We start from the raw sequence: 7,652 nt of genomic DNA, 5'->3' as shown, positions 1-7,652 counted from the left end.
AATATATTACCATATCACTAAAATGTTTGGAGATGTGGTTTGCATCCAATCGCAGCAGCATTTCGCTTTCCATTATAACTGTAGATAAAAAAAATAATTAGCACAAAAATAATTAATTAATAAATTTAAATAAATAATAATTATACAAATATTATTTTAATAAAAAATAATATTTATATAATTATATTAATATAAAATATAACAACTATTTTAAAAATACTAACTTAAAATAAATTTCTTACCACTAATAAGAAATTTAAAACTCAAATAGTTGGAGAATTTGAGTTATATAAGAGAGGAGAATATGATTTTGGTGTCAAGAATGATGGGGGTTGAAGGGGTTTATATAGGGGAGGAGGAGGGGTAGTTGGGGGAAAATGGATGGGTATTTATGACATTTAATGAAAGGTTTATCCCCGGAGATGCGCCTTACCCCCGTGGCATCCGACTCAGCAAAATCTCGTGAAAGCGCGTCCCCGGGGATGCACCTTTGTGTCACCTCAGCTGAAAGGGTGTTACTTCAAGAAATATTGGTCAAAAGATGTTAGAAAGGAAGAATTTCGGTGAAAAAGTGTCAGTTTAGTCAAATCACCTGCAATCGATAGACATCATGTGATTGATTTATTCCCCAGGACACTTCTTGTTTCAAAAAGTGAATCTTCCAATATCAAACTCGATCAACCATTAATATTTAATCCTAATTCTAATAATAAAAATAACTTAAAATAATTATAAAAATAGTTATATATTTCTTATTTATCTATATATTAAATATATTTTTTATATTTTAATTATACTTTTTTCTATCCTATTTTATTATATTAATTTATTAGAGTATATATTATATTTATTCTAATTATCTCTATTTAGACTAAAAAAATCAAATTATCTTCAAATTCGAAATAGAAATGAAATCCATATCATTCATAATGTGAGACTCATTTCTTTTGTCTTTTGTTTTCGAAACCCTGGATAGTAAAAAAAGTGGGATACTATATTTCCAAGATTGAAATTCATAGTTGAATGAACCTGGTAATAGTAAGAAAGTAGGTTTTTTTAGTGATAAAAGAAAAATCAGGATAGGATCATACGAGATCTCCTCAAAATCGAACATGAGAGTTTCTTGTCATCTGGCAGATATAGTTACACCAAATAAATAATTAAAGATAAAGAAAGGAATTATGGCTTTTAAATTCTAGAATATCACCCCCCTCTCACAGCTCCCCAAAAAAAAGGTCTACTTCGTGCCTTCTCCTTCTGTTAGTATATTTTCATTTTGGTTACAAACAGAGGTAGAACATAAGCTAGACTAAAGGGGTCATGCCCCCCAAAACTTTAATTTTGACCCTTAAAATTTAAAAAGAATTTAATTTGGCCCCCTAAAATTTTAGAAATTCAAATTAATTTTTTTAATGTTCTTAATTAAACTCCTCCCGTAATTTTTAAAAATTCTCCTTAAGCCTCTCAAATTTTCAAAAATTGTAGTTAGACCCTAATTTTTGTGGAAAAAATATAAACTAAACCCTTCAAAAAATTTAAAAATCTTAAGTTAAACCTCTAATTTTTTAAAATTTTTAAGTTGCCCCCAAACTCTATCACCAAGTTTCGCCACTGCTTACAAAGCGATTTGTCGTCACCGTTTTTCGCCCGGTTGGGAAAAAACCAGTTTGACTTAGGGTTTTTTCTTTGAAAAGATTTTGAAATGTGAGGAGTCGCCACCAATCATTTTAAGATGCGATCGGGACACCATAAAAATTGGTTGATTTTAATAAAATATTTTATTTTTATCAAAATACCAAGTTTAGGGTCTACGAAAACCAGAAAATAAGTTCGAGAGTCAGTTACGCGTGAGGAAGGATTAGCATCACCATAGCGTCCAAATATCAGTACCTAGTTGATTACCCTATATTTAAAATTGGAAATTTTGAGTTCAAACTTTTTTTAAAAAATTTTATTATGGATGCACAGTTGAAAAAGGTATTCGTTTATTAAAGCCAATAACATTCGCCTCCTAGCATGAATGCAGGAGATCAGCTATTGTGCTCAATAACCAGACATTGCCTCGAGATTTTTGAAAATCATGATACGGTTTTGAAATGGATGTCGACCTATTTCGGGAATAACCAATAGTCACCCCTGAGCATACTTGCGAGAGATATACTATTGACTCCCTAATACGTGAACATTGCCTTGTTTTTTAAAATATATGCAATCAATCAGTTAATCGATTATAATCCTTCTTTTACTAGGTGAGTTTGTTAAAGGATTTTTAGGCTAAAAGTTGTCAAATTGTGTAATTAAAAATCTAAAGGCCTAAACCTAAAAAATGTAGGTTCTAATATTAATCATATTTGATTTTAACTTGTTATTAAATCAAATAATCGAGATGGTCCCTTAAGCATTTAGGCGAGGGTTAACTCAAATTACTCCCTAAATTAAGGGATGAGATTGAAATCTAACCTAAATTGGAGGTTCTAATTGTTAACCTAATCAATTATGTTAATTTAAAATTCTAATTAAGAGTTTAAGGACTAACCAATAAATCAAGGCTCTAATAATTATTCTAATTGACTATTAAAAATTAAGGGATTAAACTAAATAGGCTTTAAAATTAGTTAATGATTAATAATTTCAGGATTCGAACAATCGACTCGAGTAATTAGACATTTTATGCAAAAAATTCAAATCGAATTGCCCCCTAATTAAAACTAAAGTGAAACCTTAATTATTAAATCAAATTATGTATTAGAAGATCCTAATCTAAGGACAATTTCTAAAAACTAATTAAATAAAACACTAGAAATGCCAATTAATCATACCAATTTAAATGAAAATAAAAAAACAATGGGACAATTTAAATGTAAACAAGAAATAAATGAACCAACTAATTAAATTAAATAGCAAAGAGAACACTAGTCTTGCAAAATTCGAATAATAAAAAAACAAATTAAATAAATTAAACTTAAAGAAAAGAATTTAAAATTATAATACAAGGTGAAATGCAATAAAAGCATAAGGCCTAGAATGTGACAAACATCACAAATTGACGATCAAAATTAAATTAAAACATAAATATTATAATCAAGGATCAAATTAAAATAAACAGAAATAAAATAACTAAATCAATACAAATTAAAAAATATATTAGTGACCTAAATGCAAACACGCGTTGAAGTTAAGAGGACTAAAGCATGATTGTCTATTTTTTAAAGCCCAAAATGCACTAATTAACAAAAATGTGAAAAATACAAGATCAGACCAATAAAATTAAAATAAAATAAAAACAATCACCACAAGTGACCAAAATGTAAAAACAAACGTAAAGTAGAGGGATTAAAATAAAATTCTACCAGTATTTTATTTCAGCCAACACTATTAAAATAAAATGGAAAATCACAGAATAAGTATATAAATTTCGAGACTAAAAATAAAAAATGAGACCAAGGACTGAAGTGTAAAAACACGACAAATATTAGGGAACCTATGCGCGATTTACCCATAAATTTTTACTATAAATGTCACTTTCCCCTTTTTTTCATTTATCCCCTAACAAAAAAACCCTCTCTTTCTTCTCTCAATTCTCTGTTTTCCCTATCACCAGCCGAAAACCAAACCACATCAAAAAGACATCGCCGACCACCACGTCTCTGTCCCGAACACCGCTCCGACCACCACCAACGACGGTCGGAGTTCCTAAACCAAACCCAAATGACTCTATCCGCTCCGATCTACTCACCTAGCCCCTAAACAAAACCTAAAAAATGATACTAAAACCTTAATGCAAGACCCAACTCTCAATATTTCTTTAACTCTTCGGTTTCTCTCACCGGTGAACTCCCCGACGAATCGAGTTCCCCAAGGAAAGCTCTATATCCCTATAGGTAACCCCTTTTATCTCCTTTCCTTCTATTATTTTTTTATTTTTTCGAATCATATAAAAAAATTTTGAAGAACGAAAAGAAAAAAAAAACCTCCTTCAAATTTTTTTTTGCTTGGTATTGCTTTCCGAAGAGTGAGGAAAAATTCCCCTTACACTTTTAAGTTTTGGGTTCTTATACCTAAACTTACAGAGATAAATAAAAATATAATCCCTACTTGCTCCTCTGACTATCACTGTATATGGCATTTTGTGTTTTTTAATGCCTCGAATTTTTTGGGGTTTGGGTTGGATTTGCTTTGATTTCTTCATTTTCATTGTGTTGTTGAGGTGATGACGGTGGAATAGTGAAGGTGGCATGATTCACGGGCGGCAGGCGACGATACGTTAACGGATCGGAGAGAAAAAAGTGATGGTGACTAAGGAAAATGAGCGGTCGACGTGTATGGCTCAGGCGCTGATGACGTGCCAGTGAGGCTCCGATGCCGGTGGTGACTCGCCGGTGAAGGGAGCCCAAAAGCCACCTTTTGGATGCATGCAATCTTAACCATTGGATCAAATCTAGATCTAACAGTTTAGATTAATTTGTGCTTATTCACTTGGATGAGTGATGTGGCAAGCTCCTAGCCCTTGGATCTAACCCTCCCTCAATATCTCACATGGGTTGTGTTTGTTTGACAAGGATTGAAAAGATGATTGCCCTTGAATGAAAGCTAATCAAGGGATGATATCATTTAGTGTTTCTTTACATGGATTAGTGATGTCATCATTAATTACACCTCAAAACAATGTTTTGAAAATTGGATCGGACCGGCCGATTCAATCGATTTAACCGTGAATCGCTGCCTGGTCCGGTTCATTTTACCCTGGTTAAACCGTTACTAGTGAACCGCAAGGAACCGTTGAACCGGCTATGAACCGTTCGAATCGGACCGGACCGTGAACCGGTTCAACATAAATGTTTTTAGTTTTTTATTAAATGTTTTTAGTATTTTTATTTAATTTTTTTAAATAATTATGACGTCATTCGATCGGTCTAACTGGTTAGACCGGTTGAACCAATGAACCGGTAGCACGACCGGTTTGCTGACCGGTCCGGTTCTGAAAACCATGCCTCAAAAGTAGCACCTCAATTAAATGTTTGTCTCCATTTAAAATTAAAAAAATATCATCTCAAAGAAAATGATACAATAGAATCTAAACATTGAACCCGGTTTTATAATAATAATAATAATAATAATTTATAAAAATACTAATATAATAATAATAATAATAATAATGTTTAACGGTTGAAAAATGGTGATTACACGATTTGATTTGTGTTAGGATATAAAAGCTTTTTCTACGGCGGGGTTTATAGAGTGGGAAAATGGCAGATGGTACTCGAAAGTATTCTTTGGAATATATGTATATATATTGGTTTGTTGTTAGTACAAAGAGAAACTAAAATTTAGAAGGCTGATGAGTTGCAATTTGATATCTATATTCATAAATTGGTGTTTATTTGGTATTTAATTTTGAGAATAATATTTGATATACAAACTTGGTAAAATTGAAATTATATGAGTAATAACTACCAACCAAGCAAAGTGCCTTTATACAGCTGCAAATAGACAAACAATACCACCATAAATCTATGAATTAGTTGCTCATATGTAGGTCACCATAAGGAACTGCAAATTAGTGGAGCAAATATATTCATAATAAAGACGCATCTATATATTTGAAATCAATAAATTGAAATTTTCACCAAAACAAAATAATACATACTATTAATTAAGAGGACTTCAATATCACTATGTGGTTTAGGCAACATGCCAAGCTTTGAACCCTGCCAAAAGAAACAGGATTATTTGTGATAATTTCAATGCTAAACCTCTCGGCAATCATAGTTTGATCCTGGAAGCTGAGTGGAATAGAATGTGATAATTTGGAGAGCCTGCAGCAAAAGAAAGAATGGAAGAAAGAAAGAATTGTGAGTAAAATATGAGGACATGCTTAAAATGGAAAAATTTATCAACAGTCGGTATTCAACTTGAAGAATAAGTTCAATTTTATTGGACAAATTACTGATGAAAATGGTAATTCTCAAAACTTTGGTGCACATGATAATAATAGAAGTACGCACAACTTTGAGAGCTCGGAACCCACATCAAAAAGACAGTAAAGAGGAGAAACTAGCTAGACGTATAAAGAATAAACATGGGAGACCATTAAAACATACTTACCTGGACTGGGTCGATGTGTGATCAATAAGACTCATGGCCTAGGCTAGTGGCTTTCAATGCACTTGGAGTTGCACCGCCAAAGGTCACCTCAAGTGGGAGATCCTATGTCATTCTTTGTGGCAGTGGGGGCTGCATTCGCGCGGCCCCTTCCTCAATTCTAGTTAAAAGTATCTGTTGTCTAATAAGCAACTTTTATTTGCGTTGTGCATTCATGTTCCACTATTCCTGGATTTGTGAACTCAACTTATATTGAGCCCAAGATGATTTGTTTTAGGAGCCTGGTGGGAGCAGTGTTATTAAAGGTACTGTTGCTGAAATTGTCATTCCTTCATTTGGTAAATCCTTCACATTTTGGTAGCATCTACCAAGGGAAATGTCATTCAACTCTTTCTCTTGAGTCTAGAAGTAGTTATATGAGATGCAATATGAAAACTACTCAAAATCATTGTAAAGATAAAAATGCATCGGCAGCTCCATGCACGAAGTTTGTTTGTTTAGATGTTGCATAGAGTTGATGTACATATTCCAGAAGGCACACGGGAAAATGTTCAAGCTTCCATGATATATCGATCTTTAACACAGGGCTAGTTTTCCCAAACTATCAAGCTTTCGTACATATTGCATCAAATCTAGTTTTCTATAATATTACCTCAACCAAATGGACATTGGTTTCCATTTATCATTCTATTTTCAGTTTTAATGTAAAGAAATGATTGCTCGTTAAAATGAAATTGTTGCTCGTTAAGCTCGCTAGAATTTTTTTCCTTATTTTTAAAATATATGTAAAATCTAATAATACTATATAGATGTTAATATAAATAAAAGTAACAAAAGTAACAAAAAAATCAGAATAGTGTTTAAATTAATTCTAAAGCCTAAACTCCAAAGTAATGATCCAAAAATACACCAAATTAATATATTACAACAATTCTTGAAAAAAGTTGAACAATATATAACCAATCCTAAAAGTATGACAATCAACATCATAATATATATATAACGAGTTACTCGCGAATTTATCGAGTCGAGCTCAAGCTATTCACAAGCTGCTCAACTCAATTAGCACCCTAAAAATGACATAGTTTTGGAAGGTACAACTGGAGCTAAAACGAAGCGATTTGATGGAGACCTGAGTGCTCGACCCCCAAGTTCTCGATTCGCGAACTAATCCGTCTGCTAGAAAGATTAAATTTCACCCTTATTACATGATTTATGTGCTTAGTTAGTCCCGATAAATTTCAATACAATCATATTATTAAGCGTAAATTACAAATTTAATCATTGAACTTTCAATTTTTCAATTTACTCATTAAACTTTATAGAGTGGATTTTTGGTCACTCGGTTGTTAATTAACTTTGTAACGGTGTTATGACATGACAACCTACACCAAAATGACGTTGTTTTAGATTCCTACACAAAATCAAATTTTATTCAAAACGATGTCGTTTTGATTCCTTATAAAAACTTATTTTTCTCATTTCTTCTTCTTTTTCTCTTTTTCTCTCTCTATCTAAACAAATATAAAATATGACCTCCATATTAGCTA

General features: G+C 32.1%; 1 non-coding gene across 1 annotated transcript; it reads left to right on the top strand.

Moving 5' to 3' along the window:
• Positions 1-6,097: 6,097 nt before the first annotated feature.
• LOC120122815 lies at positions 6,098-6,254 on the top strand. Its single transcript, XR_005516114.1, has one exon. It is a non-coding gene; the product is annotated as a U1 spliceosomal RNA (small nuclear RNA).
• The last annotated feature ends 1,398 nt before the right edge of the window (positions 6,255-7,652 follow it).

Source organism: Hibiscus syriacus, unplaced genomic scaffold (genome assembly GCF_006381635.1).
Source record: "Hibiscus syriacus cultivar Baekdansim isolate YM2019G1 unplaced genomic scaffold, ASM638163v2 tig00110387_pilon, whole genome shotgun sequence".
NCBI classification, from domain to species: Eukaryota; Viridiplantae; Streptophyta; class Magnoliopsida; order Malvales; family Malvaceae; genus Hibiscus; species Hibiscus syriacus.
The sequence above is the reverse complement of the archived record's forward strand: the minus strand, read 5'-3'. Positions and strand labels throughout refer to the sequence as shown.